Raw genomic sequence first — 22,929 nt, forward strand, 5'->3', positions numbered from 1 at the left:
GAAGCACCAGCCAGTGACAATAAGACCATCTAACACCTGGGAGAACAAGATAGCTAAAGTCAAACATAGGAACATTACTAACAGAAACCAAGGCATTATGGCAGCATCTGAACCCAATTCTCCAACAATAGCAAGTCCTGGATACCCCAACACACCAGAAAAACAAGATTTGGATTTAAAATCACTGGACTTGATGCTGGTACAAGAACACATGAAGGACATACTTAAAGAAATTCAGGAGAAAAATGGATCAAAAATTAGAAGCCCTTACAAGGGAAACACAAAAATCATTGAAATTCAGTAGAATACAAAAGCAAATAAGGAGGAAACACAAAAATCACTTAAAGAAATACGGGAGAACTTTGATCAACAGGCAGAAGTCATGAAAGAGGAAACACAAAAATCTCTTAAAGAATTAGCAGAAAACACAAACAAGCAGATGACTGAACTGAGCAAAAACTTCCAGGATCTAAAATCAGAAGTAGAAACAACTAAGAAAGCACAAAGGGAGACAACTTTGGAGATAGAAAACCTTGGGAAGAAATCAGGGACCATAGACACAAATATCAACAACAGAATACAAGAGAGAGAAGAAAGAATCTCAGATGCTGAAGATAACATAGAAACCATGGACTCAACAGTTAAAGAAAATGCAAAATGCAAAAACCGAGTAACCCAAAACATCCAAGAAATCCAGGACACAATGAGAAAGCCAAATCTAAGGATTATAGGCATTGATGAGAGTGAAGATTTACAACTTAAAGGGCCAGCAAATATCTTCAACAAAATTATGAAAGAAAACTTCCCCAACCTAAAGAGAGAGATGCCCATGAATATACAAGAAGCCTACAGAACTCCAAACAGACTGGACCAGAACAGAAATACATCCTATCACATAATAATAAAAACCATAAATGTACTAAACAAAGAAAGAATACTTAGGGCAGTAAGAGAAAAAGGGCAAGTAACATATAAAGGAAGACCTATCAGAATTACACCAGATTTCTCACCAGAGACCATGAAAGCTAGAAGATCCTGGGCGGAACTCATGCAGACTCTAAGAAAATACAAATGCCAGCCAAAACTACTATACCCAGCAAAACTCTCAATTACTATAGATGGAGAAACGAAGATATTCCATGACAAAAGCAAATTTACACAATATCTTTTCACAAACCCAGCCCTACAAAGGATAATAGGGGGAAAACACCATTACAACGAGGGAACGTATACCCTGGAAAAAACAGGATATTATGCTTCTTTCATCAAACCCAAAGAAGATAACCACACATGTATAAAATTAAAATAAAAAATGATAGGAAGCAATAACCACTACTCCTTAATATCTCTTAACATCAATGGACTCAATTCCCCAATAAAAAGACATAGACTAACAGACTGGTTATGTAAACAGGACCCTACATTTTGCTGCATACAGGAAACACACCTCAGTGTCAAAAACAAAAACTACCTTAGAGTAAAAGGCTGGAAGACAATTCTACAAGCAAATGGTCCCAGGAAACAAGCCAGAGTTGCCATTCTAATATCAGATAAAATTGACTTTCAACCTAATGTCATCAAAAGAAACATTAAAGGTCACTTCTTGCTGGTCAAAGGAAAAATCCAACAAGAAGAACTCTCAATCCTGAACATCTATGCCCCAAAATAAAGGGCGCTCTCATTCATAAAAGAAACTTTACTAAAGCTCAAAGCACACATTGCACCTAACACAATAATTGTGAGTGACTTCAACACTCCACTCTCACCAATGGACCAATCAGGAAAACAGAAACGAAATAGGGAGACAGTGAAACTAATTGAAGCTTTGGACCAATTGGAGTTAACAGATATATATAGAACTTTTCATCCCAAAGCAAAAGAATACACCTTTTTCTCAGCACCTCATGGTACCTTCTCCAAAATCGATAATATAGTTGGTCACAAGATAGACCTCAACAAATATAAGAAGATTGAAATAATACCATGCCTCCTATCAGATCACTATGGAGTAAAAGTGGTCTTTAATAACAATAAAAACAACAGAAAGTCCACATACACATGGAAACTGAACAATACTCTACTCAATGATACCTTGGTCAAGGAAGAAATAAAGAAAGAAATCAAAGATTTCTTAGAATTTAATAAAAATGAAGACACAACATACACAAATCTATGGGACACAATGAAAGCAGTGCTAAGAGGAAAACTCATAGCTTTGAGTGCCTCCAAAAAGAAATTCGAGAGAGCAAACACTAGATTAACGGAACAACTGAAAGCCCTGGAACAAAAAGAAGCTAATTCACCCAGGAGGAGAAGAAGACAGGAAATCATCAAACTCAGGGTTGAAATCAATCAAGTAGAAACCAAGAGAACCATGCAAAGAATCAATAAAACCAAAAGCTGTTTCTTTGAAAAAATCAACAAGATAGATAAACCCTTAGCCAGACTAACCAAAGGGCATAGAGAAAGTATCCAAATTAACAAAATTAGAAATGAAAACGGAGATATTACAACAGAAACCGAGGAAATTCAAAAAAATCATTAGATCCTACTATGAAAATGTGTACTCAACACAATTGGAGAATCTGGAGGAAATGGACATTTTCTTAGACAGATACCAATTACCAAAATTAAACCAGGATCAAATAGACCATCTAAACAGATCCATAACCCCTAGAGAAATAGAAGGGGTCATAGAAAGTCTTCCAACCAAAAAAGCACAGGACCAGATGGTTTCAGTGCAGAAATCTACCAGACCTTCAAAGAAGACTTAACACCAATATCTTCAAACTTTTCCACCAAATAGAAACAGAAGGAACACTACCCAACTCCTTCTTCAAAGCCACTATTATGCTGATACCAAAACCACACAAACATCCAACTAAGAACGAGAATTTCAAGCAAATTTCCCTTATGAATATTGATGCAAAAATACTAAATAAAATTCTTGCCCACCGAATCCAAGAACACATAAAAACGATCATCCACCATGATCAAGTAGGCTTCATCCCAGGGATGCAGGGATGGTTCAATATAAGGAAATCCATCAATGCAACCCACTACATAAACAAACTCAAAGAAAAAACCACATGATCATTTCATTAGATGCTGAAAAGGTATTTGACAAAATTCAGCATCCTTTCATGCTAAAAGTCTTGGAAAGGACAGGAATTCAAGGCCCATATCTAAACATAGTAAAAGCAATATACAGCAAACCTGTAGCCAACATCAAACTGAATGGAGAGAAACTTGAAGCAATCCCACTAAAATCAGGGACTAGACAAGGCTGCCTCCTCTCTCCATATCTTTTCAATATAGTTCTTGAAGTCCTAGCTAGAGCAATTAGACAACATAAGGAGGTCAAAGGGATACAAATTGGAAAGGAAGAAGTCAAACTATCACTATTTGCAGATGATATGATCGTATACTTAAGTGACCCTAAAAACTCTACTAGAGAACTCCTACAGCTGATAAACAACTTCAGCAAAGTGGCTGGCTACAAAATCAACTCAAGCAAATCAGTAGCCTTTATATATTCAAAGGATAAGCAGACTGAGAAAGAAATTAGGGAAATGACTCCCTTCACAATAGCTACAAACAGCATAAAGTATCTTGGGGTGACTCTAACCAAACAAGTGAAAGACCTATATGACAAGAACTTCAGATCTCTGAAGAAGGAAATCAAAGAAGATCTCAGAAAATGGAAAAATCTTCCATGCTCGTGGATTGGCAGGATTAATATAGTTAAAATAGCCATCTTGCCAAAGGAAATCTACAGATTCAATGCTATCCCCATAAAAATCCCAACCCATTTCTTCATAGAGCTAGAAAGAGCAATTCTCAAATTCATCTGGAATAACAAAAAACCCAGGATAGCTAAAACTATTCTCAACAGTAAAAGAACTTCAGGGGGATTCAGTATCCCAGACTTTAAACTTTACTACAGAGCAATAGTGATAAAAACTGCATGGTATTGGTACAATGTCAGGCAAGTGGATCAATGGACTAGGATAGAAGACCCAGAAATGAAGCCACACACCTATGGTCACTTGATCTTCGACAAAGGAGCTGAAAGCATCCAGTGGAAAAAAAGATAAGTCTTTTCAACAAATGGTGCTGGTTCAATTGGAAGTCAGCATGCAGAAGAATGTGAATGATCCATTCTTATCTGCTTGTACTAAGCTCAACGCCAAATGGATCAAGGACCTCCACATAAAACCTGACACACTGAAACTAATCGAAAAGAAACTGGGGAAGACCCTGAAGGACATGGGCACAGGGGAAAAGTTCCTGATGATCTAAGATCAAGAATTGACAAATGGGACCTCATAAAACTACAAAGTTTCTGTAAGGCAAAGGACACTGTCAAAAGGACAAAACATCAACCAACAGATTGGGAAAGGATCTTTACCAACCCTAAATCCGACAGAGGGCTAATGTCTAATATATACAAAGAACTCAAGAAGGTAGAACTCAGAGAACCAAATAACCCCATTAAAAAATGGGGTACGGAGCTAAACAAAGAATTTTCACATGAAGAACTTCGGAGAGCTGAGAAACACCTTAAGAAATGTTCAACATCATTAATCATTAGGGATATGCAATTCAAAACAACCCTGAGATTTCACCTCACACCAGTCAGAATGGCTAAGGTCAAAAACTCAGGAGACAGAAGGTGTTGGCGAGGATGTGGAGAAAGAGGAACATTCCTCCACTGCTGGTAGGATTGCAAGATGGTGAAACCACTTTGGAATTCGGTCTGGTGGCTCCTCAGAAATCTGGGCATGATACTTCCTGAGGACCCGGCTATACCACTCCTGGGCATATATCCAGAGGATTCTTCCCCATGCAATATGGACACATGCTCCACTATGTTCATAGCAGCCCTATTTGTAGTAGCCAGAAGCTGGAAAGAACCCAGGTGTCCTTCAACGGAGGAATGGATACAAAAAAATGTGGTATATTTACACAATGGAGTACTATTCAGCCATTAGAAACAATGAATTTATGAAATTCTTAGACAAATGGATGGAGCTGGAGAACATCATACTAAGTGAGGTAACCCAGTCTCAAAAGATCAATCATGGTATGCACTCACTGCTAAGTGGATATTAGCCTAGAAACTTTGAATACCCAACACATAATCCACATATTAAATGATGTCCAAAAAAGAATGGAGGAATGGCCCCTGGTTCTGGAAAGACTCAGTGCAAGAGCATAGGGGAATTCCAGAACAGGGAAGCGGGAAGGGGTAGATGGAGGAACAGGGGAAGGGAAGAGGGCTTATGGGACTTGCGGGGAGTGGGGACCCAGAAAAGGGGAAATCATTTGAAATGTAAATAAAAAATATCAATAAAAATACAAAAAAATTGGAAATGAAGAAGTCAAACTATCACTATTTGCAGATATGCATATGTATATATGATAATATGATATATACTTATATGATTAAGATGTATACTTCAGCTACCCCAAAAGCTCCACTAGAAAACTCCAACGGCTGATAAACAACTTCAAAGTAGATGGATATAAAATTTACTCAAACAAATCAATAGCCTTCCTACACTCAAAGAAACCACAGACTGAGAAAGAAATTAGGGAAACAACACCCTTCACAATAATCACAAACAATATAAAGTAAATATAAAGTATGGCTCTAAACAAGCAAGTTAAAGATCTGTATGACAAGAACTTCACGTCTCTGAAGAAAGAAATCGAAAAAAAAACCTCAAAAGATGTAAAGATCTCCCATGCTCATGGATTGGCAGGATAAATACAATAAAAATGGCAATCTTGCTTAAAGCAATCTAAGATCAAAAGCTCAGGTGACAGCAGGTGCTGGCGAGGATGTGGAGAAAGAGGAACACTTCTCCACTGCTGGTGGGATTGCATACTGGTACAACCACTCTGGAAATCAGTTTGGCAGTTCCTCAGAATACTGGACATAGTACTAACTGAGGACTCAGCTATACCATTGCTGGGAATATACCCAGAATATGCTCTAACATGTAATAAGGACACATGCTCCACTATATTCATAGCAACCTTATTTATAATAGCCAGAAGCTAGAAAAAAACCCAGATGTCCTTCAACAGAGGAATGGATACAGAAAATGTGGTATATTTATACAATGGAATACTACTCAGCTATTAAAATCAATGAATTAATGAAATTCTTAGGTAAGTGGATTGAACTAGAAAATGTCATACTAAGTGAGGTAGCCCAACCACAAAAGAACACGCATGGTATACTCACTGATAAGTGGATATTAGCCCAAAAGCTCAGAATACCAAAGATACAATTCACAGACCAAACAAAGCTCAAGAAGAAGAAACATCAAAGTATGGATACTTTGGTCCTGCTTAGAAGGGAGAATGAAATACCTATGGGAGTAAATAGAGACAAAGTTTGGCACAGAGACTGAAGGAAAGACCATCTAGAGACTGCCCTACCTGGGGATCCATCCCGTATACAGTCACCAAAACCAGACACTAATGTGGATGCCAACAAGCACTTGCTGACAGGAGCCTGATATAGCCTTCTCCTGAGAGACTCTGCCAGTGAATGTCAAATACAGAGGTGGATGCTCTCAGCTAACCATTGGACTTAGCACAAGGTCCCAATGGAGGAGCTAGAGAAAGGACTGAAGGAACTGAAGGAACTTGCAGCCCCATAGGAAGAACAACAATATGAACCAACCAGTACCTTTAGACCTCCCAGGGACTAAACCACCAACCAAAGAGTACACATGTAGGGACCCATTGCTCTAGCTGCATATGCAGCAGAGGATGGCCTTATTGTACATCAAAGGGAGGAGAAGCCCCTTGTTCTGAGAAGGCTCGATGCCCCAGTATAGGGGAATGCCAGGACACGGAAGCAGGAGTGGGTGGGTTGTTGAGCAGGAGGAGGGGAAATGGGATAGGGGGTTTTCAGAGGGGAAACCAGGAAAGAGGATAACATTTGAAATTTAAATAAAAAAAATATCGCTGGGCGTGGTGGTGCACACCTGTAATTCCAGCACTTGGGAGGCAGAGGCAGGTGGATTTCTGAGTTTGAGGCCAACCTGGTCTACAGAGTGAGTCCCAGGACAGCCAGGACCACACAGAGAAACCCTGTCTCAAAAAACCAAAAGAATAAAAAATAAATAAAAATTTTAAAAATTAAAAAAGAAAATATCTAATAAAAAATAAGGAAGCTATCTTTACCAATTACACATCTGATAAACGGTTAATATCTAAAATATATAAAGAACTTAAAAACCCTGAACATCAAGAATATAAAAACCCAATTTAAAAATGGTGTACAGAATAAAAGAGACAGTTCTCCAAAGATAAAACACAAATGGCTGAGGAACACTCAAAGAAATGTTCAACATGATTAGTTACTAAGGAATTGCAAAATAAAACTACCTGAGATTTCATGTTGAACCAGTCACAATGGCCAAGATTAATAAAATAAGTAACAGCTTATGCTGGTAAGGATACAGGAAAGAAGAACACATGCATTATTAGTGGGAGTGAAAACTTAGCCAATATGCAAAGCAATGTGGCAGTCCCCTATAAAGTTGAGACTAGATCTACCTCAAGATCCAGGTATACCACTCCAGAGGATATGCCCAAAGGACTCTATGTCCTACTACAAAGACATTTACTCAACCATGTTCATTGACCCTTTATTCATAATACCCAGAAACTTGAAACAGTCTAGAGGTCCCAATGAATGGACAAGAAATATATAGAACACTTAAGCAACAGAATACTATTCAGCTGAGAGAGAGAGAGAGAGAGAGAGAGAGAGAGAGAGAGAGAGAGAGAGAGAGAATGATGACCTGTCTATCTGATATGCTGGTGCAATAGTGACATGAGTATCATGGGAGTAACCAACCACTCTCTGATTGGATTTAAAGTCAAAGAATAAAACACATGCTTGACACTGCTGAGACTAGATAGGCCATAAGCCTCAAACAAAATCAAATAATACTTGCTATTATGCTAAATAAACACAGCAATAAAATGATTTCTAATGTCATTTTGCTATATCCACAGATCAGTGTCCCACTTGGCTGTCATAAGAGAAGCTTTCTCTTGCAATAATGGGAACTAATACAAAGACTTACAACTAGACAATGTACAGTGAATGGGAGACTTTGGAACACTTGGTCGCAAATGTATGTCTTCATCAAATCCCTCATTCATGTCTCAGGGAGCTATGTAGAAGAAGAAACAGATTATAAGAGCCAAAGTAGATATATGATATCAAGGAAACAGTGTCTTTCAGACACATAACTACTGCACATATGAACTCACCAAGTCTGTGGTGGCGTGTACAGGTTAGCAAGCACAGGATGAAGCCAGATGGGATCCCAGTACTGAAAGGGAAAAAATTGGCATAATCTCCCATCCTAACTCAGACTCTATCTCCATTTAGCAACCACTTGCAAATGAAAAGTAAGTTTTCTTCAATGGAGTCTCACTGGATATACAGGCCACATTTAGGGGTTGCCCCCATGCCTGTCTGTAGATGCCAACACAAAAAAAAAAAGATGAACTCAATGATATTTTTGTGGAGTTTGTCTTATACTGCTTTGTTTGGGCATTTCATTATCTTGGTTCTTGCTTCTGTATTATGGTTTCTGAGTCTGTATTTTTGATGAGATTTGTGTGTGTGTATGTGTGTCTGCATGTGTATATGCGTGTTGTTGTTGTTGTCTAGTTTATTCTGTGGGGTGTTTTTTTTTTGCTTTCTTATTTGCTTGTTTGTTTGAGAGAGAAAGAGAGACACAGAGAGAGAATAGATTTAGATGGGAAGGGAGGTAAGGAGGAGGTAGATAAAAGGAGGAAAGGAAATGGTGATTAGAGTATTATTGTATGAACTTTCAATTAAAGTCAGAAGCTAAACAAAAATTTTAAAAATTAATCTCCTCTCTCCTCTCTCCCTCTGCCTCTCTCTCTTTCACACATGCATACATGCACACACACACACACACACACACACACACACATACAGAGAGAGAGAGAGAGAGAGAGAGAGAGAGAGAGAGAGACTGTCTCAAATTTGATTACCTAAATTCTTTGACACTCCCTAATTAAATTAACATTTCATAGCATCAGGCTCAGGTCTCTCAATTTCTCTGAAATTTGTAATCTCCTGCTGAGAATTTGTTTTGTTTCTGTTCAGTTGAACTTTAAAGCAGACTTGTTACTCTGAAAAGATTTATATGATTCTATTTTGCCAACATAAGCCAGTATTTATTTCATTCACCTCAATTAACCAAATGATTAGTGAAAGGTTATTGATCCCAAAAGGTTGTGAGGGATTCAGAAGTTAACCAGATACAGATTTGGCCTCCTAAGTTTATAAGTCAGTAGGAGGAGGAGGAGAAAGAGAAAGAGAGAGGAGAGGGAGGGATGAAGAGAGAAAGTAGTAATCTACAGATTAGTATGGTAGGTTGACATGTGAAATTGAAAATATTGGTCTTATAAGAATAAAAGAGCAGATGTATCTGGTTCAATATAATATCACATAGCAGAAAAGGTAATTAGTTTTTCTCCTAGCATCTAATGTCCATCCCCCTAGGGGAAGGGGAATTTTTTTATAGAAAAAGAATAGCTAAAGTCAATAGAAAAAACCCAGGATCAACAAGACAAATACAAAACAAAGTTGCTGTTGGGTTTTTTTTTTTGAAGTTAAATGCAACTAACTCTAAAACAAAGAGAAATTAGTGAAGATTCAAAACTTATTTGATATTTATGAGTTTAAATAGTTTTAAAGAGTTTATGCAAATTATAAAATTTGCAAGTAAATGTGTAAACTGTAAAAAAATAATTTAGAATAAAGTAATCCTGACCCAGGAAGAGTAATGCTACACAATCTCACTTTTGTGTAGATCCTAGGATCTAAGCTTTAGATTTGTGTTAAACCTGAAATACATATAGAATCAAAGTAGCCAGAAAGGCTTCACTAGGAAAATGGAGAAGAGTGATCTTAAGAAAGGATATTGGAGCACAAGGGATATAAGAGGGGACAGGGGAATAATGAACAGTTACGTTGGCAAGACAGATGGGCCAGTAGGGCAGGTAGAGCAGTTGAGGGAGTAAAAAAATGGATAACAAACAATGAGGACATTAAAAAATGATGTCTGTAAACAAGGCTTCACATTCATACACACAGAGAGAGAGAGGGGGGGGGAGAGGAGAGACAGCATAATCAATGCAGGGGATAGATATTTTGTGTTTAATTGAAATTACTTTATATCACGGTTAATATTCCTTTTAGAAGCCATGAGTTACCAAATAAAAACCCAGTACCAAGTCTTTGTTACTTCCTTGCAAGTTGTTGGTCGGGTGTATTCCAAAGACCTCAAAACTATACAGAGAGTTGCCATTGCTCTTTGCAACTCACCAAACGTGAAGGTAAGTCCCTATAGCTGAAAGTATCACACATTGGACACAGAGCACGGAGAAATCAAGGTAACACTGACAAGAAACTCTCAAAGAATTAATAGCCATTATTTTTTCAACAGATGTTTTTAACAGATAGTGAACATGACGAGACATTTAAATTTCTTCATAATCCATTTTTCAGATTTTTAAAATATTTATTCTCTGAGAATCTCATATGTGTATTATTAGTCCCCAAAACTGCAAGGAGAAAGACCACCAACCCAAATCATCATATCCAAATAATTAAAGCAAGCAAATTAATTAAAACAAGCTTTTTTTATTTGTGTATACAGGATGCCTCCCCCTAAGGCAGAGGTCATGTGCTCACCATTGGTTGTAAGGAAGACGAGGTTTTTATAGCTCAGAGGTAAGAGGTTTCCAAATGGGAGATTTGATGGGCAAAATAGGCAGGGTTATAGGAACAGAAAATAAGCATAACACGTTAGTCATAATGACCTCCTGAAACAGACATGACTGCAAGGTAGTAGTAACAAGGTAGTCATAAAAACAGAAGTCAGAACATCCTTTTGAAACATAGATAGGGTTGCAAGGTGGAAGTAACAACTTTTTGAAACAAAGACATGATCACTATTCCTGGAACATGTAGTACAAACCCATTTGTAGTTAAGGTTGCAGATGGGGCATAGCACAATCCATGAAAAACATATTTAATTATAAACAGGAATGAGCCTAGCTTGTCTTTATTATAAGAAGGTTCTTAAGCCAATGATGAAGACAGGCTGGTTCATCAGTAAACAATGAAATATGATCACATCCATCCAATTACTCCCTCCATTTACAAGGATCCCACCAATGATGAACACTCAGAGACAGTTTACAGCTGGGCCTTCAACCAGTATTTCAACCAGCTGGGACTACACTAAGGTATTTAGGACCCAAGTATAGCACAAGTGCCCAGAGCACAGAGATTATGAAGCAGGAACCAAGGCTTGACTTCTTGCTCAGTAGCTGCAGGAGGAGTTTCACATAAGGAAGTAATTTGACAGTTACTGAGATAAGCAGTTAGCTGGAGAGTGCTTTTTACAAGAAAGCAGTTTAAGAGAAGCTAAGACACCTTGGGGTTAGCCAGTGAATCCTAACCTCAGGTTCCTAGACTAGAGCTAGGAAATTTTTTCATCAGAATCTCTATCAAAGAGATAAAATTCTAGTTAAACCTGAAATGACCTCAACAAGAATACAAGATGGCTATTGTGAAGGAGGTCATTTCCCTAATTTCTTTCTCAGCCTGCTTATCCTTTGAGTATAGGAAGGCCACTGATTTGCTTGAGTTGATTTTATAACCTGCCACTTTGCTGAAGTTGTTTATCAGCTGTAGGAGCTCTGTAGTGGAGTTTTTTGGGTCACTTAGGTAGACTATCATGTCGTCTGCAAATAATGATAGTTTGACTTCCTCCTTTCCAATTTGTATCCCTTTGACCTCCTTATGTTGTCGAATTGCCCGAGCTAGTACCTCAAGTACAATATAAAGTATCTTGGGGTGACTCTTACCAAACATGTGAAAGATCTGTATGACAAGAACTTCAAGACTCTGAAGAAGGAAATGGAAGAAGACCTCAAAAAATGGGAAAACCTCCCATGCTCATGGATCGGTAGAATCAATATAGTTAAAATGGCCATTTTGCCAAAAGCAATATACAGATTCAATGCAATACCCATCAAAATCCCAACTCAATTCTTCACAGAGTTAGAAAGAGCAATTCTCAAATTCATCTGGAACAACAAAAAACCCAGGATAGCTAAAACTATTCTCAGCAACAAAAGAAAATCTGGGGGAATCAGTATCCCTGACCTCAAGCAATACTACAGAGCAATAGTGTTATAAACTGCATGGTATTGGTACAGTGACAGGCAGGAGGATCAATGGAACAGGATTGAAGACCCAGAAATGAACCCACAAACCTATGGCCACTTGATCCTCGACAAAGAGGCTGAAAACATCCAATGGAAAAAAGATAGCCTTTTCAACAAATGGTGCTGGTTCAACTGGAGGTCAGCATGCAGAAGAATGCGAATTGATTCATCCTTGTCTCCTTGTACTAAGCTCAAATCCAAATGGATCAAGGACCTCCACATAAAGCCAGACACTCTGAAGCTACTAGAAAAGAAACTGGGGAAGACCCTTGAGGACATCGGTACAGGGAGAAAGTTTCTGAACAGAACACCAATAGCGTATGCTCTAAGAGCAAGAATTGACAAATGGGACCTCATAAGGTTACAGAGTTTCTGTAAGGCAAAGGACACCATCAAAAGGACAGATCGGCAACCAACAAATTGGGAAAAGATCTTCACAAATCCTACATCAGATAGAGGGCTAATAGCCAATATATATAAAGAACTCAAGAAGTTAGACTCCAGAAAACCGAACAACCCTATTAAAAAATGGGGTACAGAGTTAAACAAAGAATTCTCACCTGAAGAACTTCAGATGGCGGAGAAGCATCTTAAAAAATGCTCAACTTCATTAGTCATTAGGGAAATGCAAATCAAAACAACCCTAAGATTTCATCTTACACCAGTCAGAATGGTTAAGATTAAAAATTCAGGAGACAGCAGGTGTTGGAGAGGGTGTGGAGAAAGAGGAAGACTCCTCCACTGCTGGTGGGGTTGCAAATTGGTACAACCACTCTGGAAATCAGTCTGGCGGTTCCTCTGAAAACTGGGCACCTCACTTCCAGAAGATCCTGCTATACCACTCCTGGGCATATACCCAGAGGATTCCCCACCATGTAATAAGGATACATGCTCTACTATGTTCATAGCAGCCCTATTTATAATTGCCAGATGCTGGAAAGAACCCAGGTATCCCTCAACAGAAGAGTGGATGCAAAAAATGTGGTATATCTACACAATGGAGTACTATTCAGCCATTAGAAACAAGGAATTCATGAAATTCTTAGGTAAATGGATGGAGCTAGAAAACATCATACTAAGTGAGTTAACCCAGACTCAAAAGGTGAATCATGGTATGCACTCACTAATAAGTGGTTATTATCCTAGAAAACTGGAATACCCAAAACATAATCCACACATCAAATGAGATACAAGAAGAAAGGAGGAGTGGTCCCTGGTTCTGGAAAGACTCAGTGAAACAGTATTCGGCAAAACCAGAACGGGGAACTGGGAAGGGGTGGGAGGGAGGACAGGGGAAGAGAAGGGGGCTTACGGGACTTTCGGGGAGTGGGGGGGCTAGAAAAGGGGAAATCATTTGAAATGTAAATAAATTATATCGAATAAAAAAAAATTTAAAAAAAATAAAAAAAAAAAAGAATACAAGATGGAGAAATGTTTGCAGTGTCTTTCCCTGTCACATTTCAACTGCCCTACTCTATACCTCTAATATATCCCCCTCCCAATGTCATATCATTTTCCTTTTCTAAATTACTCACCAATGATATTGGTTGCTGTTGTTGTTGCTGTTAAATAATAGGATTATGAAAACCCAGGATGATGACAAGATTATTCTAATTAAAGGGATTAGAAGTTTTATTAAAGCTCACACACTTACTTCAGTAGCCAACTAGACATGGGAGATGACTACACAGAGAGACAGCTGTGAGAGACTAGAGCTCAGGGTCTGCTCGAGAAGGACTGTAGCTTGGGGCACTTTGTTTCCCCCTCGTGTTCCACACACTTTTTCTTGGAAATTGTTTTCTACTAATATATTTGTGATTTTGTTTGCATGAATTCTGATGTTTTCACTATGTTTTCTTTGTGTTTGTGAGTTTTAGGGGTTTTGTTCTTTATTTGTTTGTTTTTTGTTTGTTTTCTGTAAGGAAAAGGAATCTCCTAAAGCAAAGCTTTAGGGGAAAATAGTCCCAGACTCTTACAAAAAATAAAATTCTGCCAAAATCGCCTAGAGAGAGGGAAGTTTTCCTTTCTATCTGGCAAATGAGGCGCTGCTATTACAGGAAAGTAGAAGATGAACCTTGTGAAGGCCTATCCTTCATTCAGTCAATAAAAACATCCTCCCACCTCTTCCACCCACACTAAACAATCGATGGGAATGAAATTCTAGCCCACACAGAGCAAAACCAGGAAAGCTCAAGCAAGAAAGATACTAGGAAAAGATTCGATATAAAATCCTAATCTTATTTTTTATGCTTCCCCTTCATAAAAGCATTTTATAAAAAGCATTTCACATTAAACAGAGATTAGTGGGGCTGACCTTTCACTCTCAAAACACAGAGCCAGACTTTGAAGACTCAGAAATGAAACAGAATATAAAATGTCTCAACAGTTTTAAAATTGATTACAAACAGAAATTATAACATTTCACATATTAAGTTAAATAGCATATGTTGTTGATATTTATTTCAATTTATTTATATTTTGTGTAAAGTGGCATCCAGGAAATTATATATATATAATTTTAAATTATATATATGATAGATAGATAGGTAGATAGATAGATAGATAGATAGATAGATAGATAGATAGATAGATAGATAGACAGATAGATATCAGACTGTATTTTTAACAGAGAGCCCTAGCCTAAGAACTATACCTTCTCTAAGCCTTATTTTCAGTTTGCTAAAAGAGAAAAATCAATGATTACCCTGACTTATATGAGGGCTAAAGTTATGTTTTAAGTTTAAATTACTGTGCTTAAGAGATCTATAAAACAAAAAGTGTCACTAACCTGTAAGCCCTACTTGCCCAAGGACAGATTAATTCCTGGAATGCTGGGGACTGTTCATGTAAGGTAACAAGCACATGTTTTTACTTCTGTAAGTCAGGTTGGTTGCCCCAGTTGCACAGAATGTATTTGATTACATGTAAGTGGGAGGTACTGTAAGACTTAGAGAGCCTTAATTTACCAAAGAGACCCCCTAAGTGAACAACATGGAGACAGGAATCATGCAAAAAGCAAGAGATTTTTTTATTTAATCTAGCATGCTGGGGTCACCCTGCACATGGGGAGAGACCATGTGTAGCCCTCTGTGTGGGCCTTTATACAGTCCTCGGGGCAGCTGCCACTGGGCACAATGTGATTGGCAGAACAGTGTCACCTTCTGTTTGTTGTTACTAATTGGTTGTTAGGGGATGAGGTAGGTGGCAAAGGTCTTGGAATAACTCTGGGTGGGCCTCTCTTAGCCAAGTGGACATCCCTGTGGTCTGAGGAACATAACTTAGCCTCTCCCTTCTGGGAGGGGCAAGCGTTCCATTCCCGAGCTAACCCTTTCAGTACATTGCAGGAAGTATGTCAAGATGTATGCTTATCCCCAATTGGACAGGAAGTTTGCCCCCATTGGATGAAGGCAGGAAGTAAGTAGCCTTGTGGGTTTTGTCTTTATAAGCATCTTATTTACACAGTCCTGTGCCATTACCTGGAATGGAATCCCAGATATGGACCTGGCTGGTATCCATTTTCCTATCCAGTATTTTATAAAGCTTGCTTCAAATTTAGCTCAAAAATTGTGGTAGTAGTTTTATTCTCACCCCATAAGATTAACACTAACTGTTTTGTTATCAAGGATAAATGACCTAAGGGCTAGAGACATGGTTCAGTTGATAAAGTACTTGCTGGCAAGCATAAGGACCCAAGTTCAAATCACTAGAATCTAAGTACAACTGAGCACTATAATTCCTCTGCTCCTTCCAGAATATGGGAGATGAAGACAGAATTGCCTTAAGGCTTAAGAGAGCCAGTTAGCCTGACTTACTAAGCCGCAAGCAGCAAGGTAGAAAGCAAAGGCTAATATCCAAGGTTGTCCTCAGACCACATTCTTGCAATGGCATATACACACACCCTCGTTCATATATATAAATACACACAGACACACCATATACACAAAAGATATAAAGATATTTACATTTTTGTGAAATTCCATAAAATAAACATAATATTTTTCTGAAGTATTATATGGGCTCTAAATAAAAGTAATTGTTAAGTCTCTTAGAAAATCCCAAGCACTGCAGGCCCGCTGACTTGGTCCAAAATGATGGTCTTGGTTCAGCTCATACTGGACTATAAGACTACTGATAGAGTTTTTAAGGATTCCTCAGGAACCTATGAAAAATATTTCTGTCTGACAAGAACAGCCTCTTTCCAATCTTCCCTCCTCTGTTTGTGAGGCATCTGGTCCCTGTTGACATGAACCTGTGGTGCATACCAAAGCAAATGCTAGGCCCACACTTCTCTGGTCCCTATTTACATGTACTTGTTATACATTGGAAAGTCCACAATAGCGCTTCTTACCTCCCCCACTTCTCTTCCTCTAGCCTCAAAGCTGTTCCAAATTCTCCCTCAAAGCTGAGTGGGAAACAGCTCACTTCCCACTCTCTACTCTTTATAAAGACCAGGTTTCCCCATACCCAGTCTTCTTGCTATTCTTTCTCTTGCTATCTCATGTTATACTCACATCATTCCCTAACACTATCAAGAAATACCCCTGCCCATATCTGAGCTGCTTCTTTTTGCTCTGTTCTGTATGCTTCCAGATGCCTCTAGATGTGATCTCTCTCTCTCTCTCTCTCTCTCTCTCTCTCTCTCTCTCTCTCTCTCTCTCATTCACAATAACTCCACCTGCACCCATATAATTGAGCAGCAATTTCAGTGGTTTCTTTACTGTTGTTTACAGTAACTATAAAGAAAATAATTTTCCTAATATAAAATCTGAGAAAGAATATAGAACTAACTTCAACTATTCTGCCACTTGAATTCCAATGCACCATAGAAAACTAAGCAATGAAACCTTGCTCTCCAAGACCTGTAGATTAATCTAATGCTGCTTGCATTCAAATGCTAAATACTAACCACCACCATCCTACCCCCAAGATCTGATTACCACCAAGAGGAGATTTTCAAGAATAAGGAGATCCTCATGTATCACAAATAATGCTTTGTAAGCTTGCTCCCCACGTTATTAGTCAATAAAAGCTATAAGTGGGCAGTAGACAGACATAGGGCTGTTTTCAGTTACCTGGCTAGGGGTGGCAGGTAGACAGAGAGAAGAAGAGGAAAAGAAAGGACAAGGAGAATGGTGGAGGCCACAATGAGAGGAGATGGACCATGAGCATGTGGCCACAAAAAAAGCAAATAACAAGGGACATGTACCTAGGAAACAAGTTAGAATAGCTCCAAATCTGACCAATCTACACTTAGAGCTTGTAAATAAATTTTTAATTCCTTTTACAGAAACCATCAGTGTGCTCCTTTTGTATAAATTTAAAATGCCAAGCACGCGAAGCCCTGTGACAGGCTTCTTGATGGATAAACCCCTGCTAGAGCAAAATGCTACTCAAGTAACCAAGCTCAAAGGATAGAGTAACTCCCATTCTATCCTCACAGGCAGCCTGACTTGGAATATAAGAGGCTATGATGTCAGCATCTATGTAACTGGTAATCTTACCTAGCACTTGCAATAAACAGCAATACTATCTAGACCCAGAGTTTGTAAACACTGCTGAGAGAAGAATGAAAGGGCTGTGTTTTTACTATAATCTAGATGAAAAATCTGTGCCTATGTAAGAAAAAGCTGGTGATATTTCTGAAACAGAAAATGCTTGCTATGTTCACCTTTTCCTGCAATTGTACCTGACTATCCAGGAAATAACTAGATTAGGGATAGAATACCCAAGACTATGAGGGTGAGATGGGCAAAAGAAGAAAGAACAAAGTCAGCCTATATTTGAAGCAACGGTGCCTTCAGAATCTCCATCAACTGTGATAAGGCTACTCCACTGGATAGAACTTCAAAAAAGCAAAAATTTTTAAATATTTTTTAAACTTTTTAATCAACACCTAAAAATAGAACATTTCACCAGGATATAGTGGAGTATTTTAGCACATGTGTTCAATTTGCAATAGGCACTTTCTACAACCTCAGACATTTATCACTTCTTGGCATTGTTAACATCCAAAATTCCTTCATACCAGCCATATTGACATATGCAATCAATTGTTGTCAACTATCTTGTCCTTCTGGGTTACAAAATATCACAACTAATTTTCTCCTATTCAACAGCAACTAGCATCTGTTAATCACCCTTAAAGTTCTCTAAGATAACTACCATCAAAAACAGGGCATCTGAGTCAGTAAACTGTCTATCACACATGTTAGGATTCTGTCTAAGCTTCACCCAACAATTACCTGACAACAGCCAGGTAGGCCCTCCCCACAGTTGCCAGGCAACAGCCAGGTAGGCCTGGCCTATAAAAGAGGGCGCTGGGCCCCCTCCTCTCTCTCTTTTCTCTCTTACCTCTTGGAACTCTCACCTCTCTCCTCTCTGTGCCTCTTGGGCTCTCCTCCCCCTCCCCACTTCTCTCCATGTGGTCATTGCCTGCCTCCACTTTCTCTACTGTCTCTGCCTTTCTGTGCCTCGACTACCCCATTAACTCCCATTTTCTGCCCTGAATAAACTCTACTCTATACCATATCTATGTGTGCCTGGTCCCTCTGGGGAAGAGATGCCCAGTGGAGCACCCCTTCCCCCACACCGCTGTATACCATATTCTCTAAACCTCTTTTTCTTTTTATGATAACATAAATACATCCTAAGCTAGCAAAATGTTTCAATTTTGACACTTCACATTCTGAAAGCATCAACCTTGTTACAGTTTCTTCCAAACACATCAAGTTTCAGACTTGCATGTATGTGTCAAAACAGGCTTGTTTACACAGTCCCTGTTCTACCTCACTCCCTCAGAAATAGTTGAGTAGCACCTTCTCTAATATTCTCTCTGACACACTCTGTTCTCAAGCCTATATTATAAAAGTATGTTCTTTCTCTATTGGAATTGTCTTGTGCTTGTAGGTGGCTCTCCATTTGACTAAGCAGTTCTAACAATGTCTTTTAATATAGTTCAATGTGTTAGAAGCAACCTTTGTCCAGACAGGAGACCTCTATCAGAGTGATATACTTTTCCTTCGCTGCCTCCTTTTACACAAGATCTCCATATTGGTATGTACCAGAATAAACTAAGCATCTTTAACATCCTCTTTTCTTTAGAATCTGCACATAGAATGAAGGAATATGCATGGTCTCTCTGTAATGCACCTGAGAGTACTGGCTCCTTGGTCTGCAGTTTTCTGGGACCATCAGCCACTGAAGAAAAAAATGCATTAGCACAGTAATTTACATGACCTCAGACACAATCTCTAAATAACTTTGTGGTCATTATGAAGTATCATTTTATCTTTAGCTACTAGACCCTAGGTTCATGTCAATCAATTTTAAATAAAGAATTTCAAAGAAAGGAAAAATAATTGTTTATTGGTCTCATGAAACACCTACATAGTCCCTTAATATTTCATAAATAATTGGGTCACAATTCAATGTGACAGCTATAATTTTTTTTAAATAGCCAACCTAAAAGAACCATAAACTGCTTAAAGCTGAATTCTTCAAATTTATGGGACATGAATGTTACACTAACATAGTCCTTCCTGAAGAAAAGATACGGGTAGTAACAACAGGCTTAATGTTAACTCATATTCTTTTCCCTGTTGATTCTCCCTCCTTATGCAGAGGAATAAGCTAATTTCTTTCTGTTTCCTGATTTAACAACCTATAGTACACATATTTCTTAAATTAATTATTAATAGCCTGTGCCCATTTATAGGCTCATCCTGGAAAGACAGCATAGATAAATGCTAAAAGGTTTCTTTGTGCCAAACCAGACAGGGAGATCAAGTAAACTGTAATTTGTGCAATGCATTATTTCTAGCAGAGATTTTATGGAGCAGCAGTGGATTGTGTTTATTGAAGTGGCTGGCTGACATCCTCCTAAGCCTCAGTCCTCATTTATGAAAGGAAGCAAATGAAACAGCTCACTGTGCAGGACTTCTGTGAGCCAAAGAACTCAACTCACAAGTGGACAGTGGTTTATCCTGCCACATAGAAAGTGTGAGGCATCTCACTAGGGCTAAAGCAGCAGCAGGAGGAACAGAAACATCAGGAGCTTAATATCTGCATAGAAAATAATGAGGAAGCATTGTGGGTTTTTTTTTTAAATCCTGCAAGTGAAGGGGAGTGGTAATTTAATGATCCTTTGAGCTAAGCTGAAAATTTTTATCTTTTACTCTAGCTACTGTTATGGAGAGCTCATCAGAAATGACCACTCAAATATAGTTTATAAACAATTGAAAGTCTTAATCCAACTGGCTGGGACTATACTCAGGTATTTGTTGTCCAAGTATAGTACCAAATATCCAAAGCAAGTTTTCAAAGGCAATAAACTACAACCTGGCATCATGCTTAGCAGCAGCAGTGGAAAGATGAGTTTCCTGCAAACAAGCAGTGTAACAGAAGTCAGGATAGCTAAGATGGCTAGGTCATCTTGCCCTCTGATTCCTCAGGTTGGTTAATTTTTCATGGGGATTCTTATTTAGGAAATCACATTCTAATCAAGCCTAAAATGGCCTGTCCAAAATATGGAGAAACCTCTGAACTATCTTGCACTGTCAAATTCCCCACTGGTTCTATCAAAATGAGTGAATCACTAACATTTCCTGTTAGGAACAGTAGCTTAACTGAGTTTGTTCACTGATATCAATGGCCATGCCATTAAGGATGCAGGGTCCCACCATTAGCCTGGACAAGATATGAAAGAGCCAATGGTCCAATTATGGATGGCAATAAGGTAATCAGCTATGGGGACCAGGTAAAGGGAGACTGATGCCAATTATTTAATGTATGTTTCTTTTCTTCCCCTTTTTTGAAAATTACCCTATGACAAGGTTTTCCCTAATCATCTGATTGGTTAGCATAGACGTAGCAGATTTCCCCAACAATTAGAGCAGGAATTGTCCCTAACTCTGCTGCCTGCTGAGGGTAGCGATCTATCTTTTCTGCATAGAGCCTCATGGACATGTGCTATGGTGAAAGCATTTAAACTATCAATGTTGAGAGTCTTGCCTTTCCCCCAACAGAATACTTGAGTCAAAGTGAAAGCTTGGCTCATTGAGCTGAGATTCCCCAGCTGAAAAACTGTGCCCAGATAGTCCTATATCGGGTCACTACTGCTCCTCATACCTGATCTTCTTTTGGATAAGACTGCTCCTATTTGTGAATTATACCCCATCTGGTATTGCCAACAGAATGTAAGTCAAATCAGGCCTGACAGACTGGATCAGATCAGTCACCTCAAGACAACCATGCAGGGATTCCTTGAGGTCATCATATGGCAGGAGACTGGCAGAGTGAAGGGCTGATGTCTTATGGAACTGAATATAGGATTGATCCAAAAGCAGTACATGATGTTGGGTCAGCCAGACATTAGACATTTGTCTCCCAATTGCGTACTCAAGTGGAGCTCAAAAGACTGTGAGGCTGTCAGGAATAGTTCTTGTCCTAAAGTTAGTCAGCTTTTTTACCAGCAGGGAAGTGGCAACTAATGGCCATGTGACTATGACTGGGTCAAGTCTCTGACAGATATGCCACTGGTCTTTTCCAGGGTCCCAGGGTTTGCATGATGACTCCCTTAGCAATGCCTCTGGCCTCATCCATGCATAAGTAGAATGGCTTAGTAATATCTGGCAGGGCCAGGGATGTGAAAGACACCAAGGCCCTTTTCTCAAGGCTTTGAAAGTTTTCTGCCCAGTCCATTGCAAAGACTATATACACCCAGGGCTGGCATAGAAAGGCTTTTCTATCTCAGTAAAGTCCCTTATCCAAGCTGGCAATATAAAAACTCCCCTAGGAATTCTTACCTGTCTTTTCAGTGTGGGAGTAGAGATTTACAGGATGGCTGAAATATGGTCATGAGAAATTATCTGCTTTCCTTCTTCTAGGTTATAGGCTATGTATGTGACCCAAGGACAAAATAGTTGAACCCTTTTGGCTAATATTCTGTATCCCTGGGTTTGGAGGGTTTCTCAAAGGCTTTCTGTACCTGACTACATCCTCAGTGGTTAAGAATATGAGGATGTCATCTACATACTGGAGCAGGGTATTTTGTGGATATTTTATTAATTCCAATAGATAGGCACTCGGGACTTCAACAAACAATGTTGGTGAGTGTTTGAACATTTGAAGAACTATAGATCATGTTAGCTGACTGGTATATCAACTCTCCAGGTTGGTCCACTCAAAGGCAAATATAGGTTGGCTGACTAGAACCAGTGGGAGTCAAAAGAATTTTTTAGATCCAGGAGCACATAGATTTTCATTTCAAAGCACAAGGTGAGAAGAATCTAAGGGCTTAGTTCTATGAAGTAGGCAGCTAATTTCTACCCATCTTTTTACTTCTCTTAAGTCATGTACTAGTTGAAACTCTCAAGTATTGGGCTTTAGGACAAGAAGCAAAGGAGCCCTTTTGGCTGAGAGTCTGTATCCTGAATTCCATGGGGAGAAAAGAATTTCTGTCATGTTCAATCAGTCAATATGTTTGACCATCCCTTTCTTGACCTCCTGGCTCATAGACTATTGTTTAACCCATACCAATGCTATAGAATTTAATAACTGAGGTATTGAGTGATTATAAGTGGCCAGTATATTGCTAATAATTATAGATCCCCCTAA

The sequence above is a fragment of the Apodemus sylvaticus genome, chromosome 9 (assembly GCF_947179515.1).
Source record: "Apodemus sylvaticus chromosome 9, mApoSyl1.1, whole genome shotgun sequence".
NCBI classification, from domain to species: Eukaryota; Metazoa; Chordata; class Mammalia; order Rodentia; family Muridae; genus Apodemus; species Apodemus sylvaticus.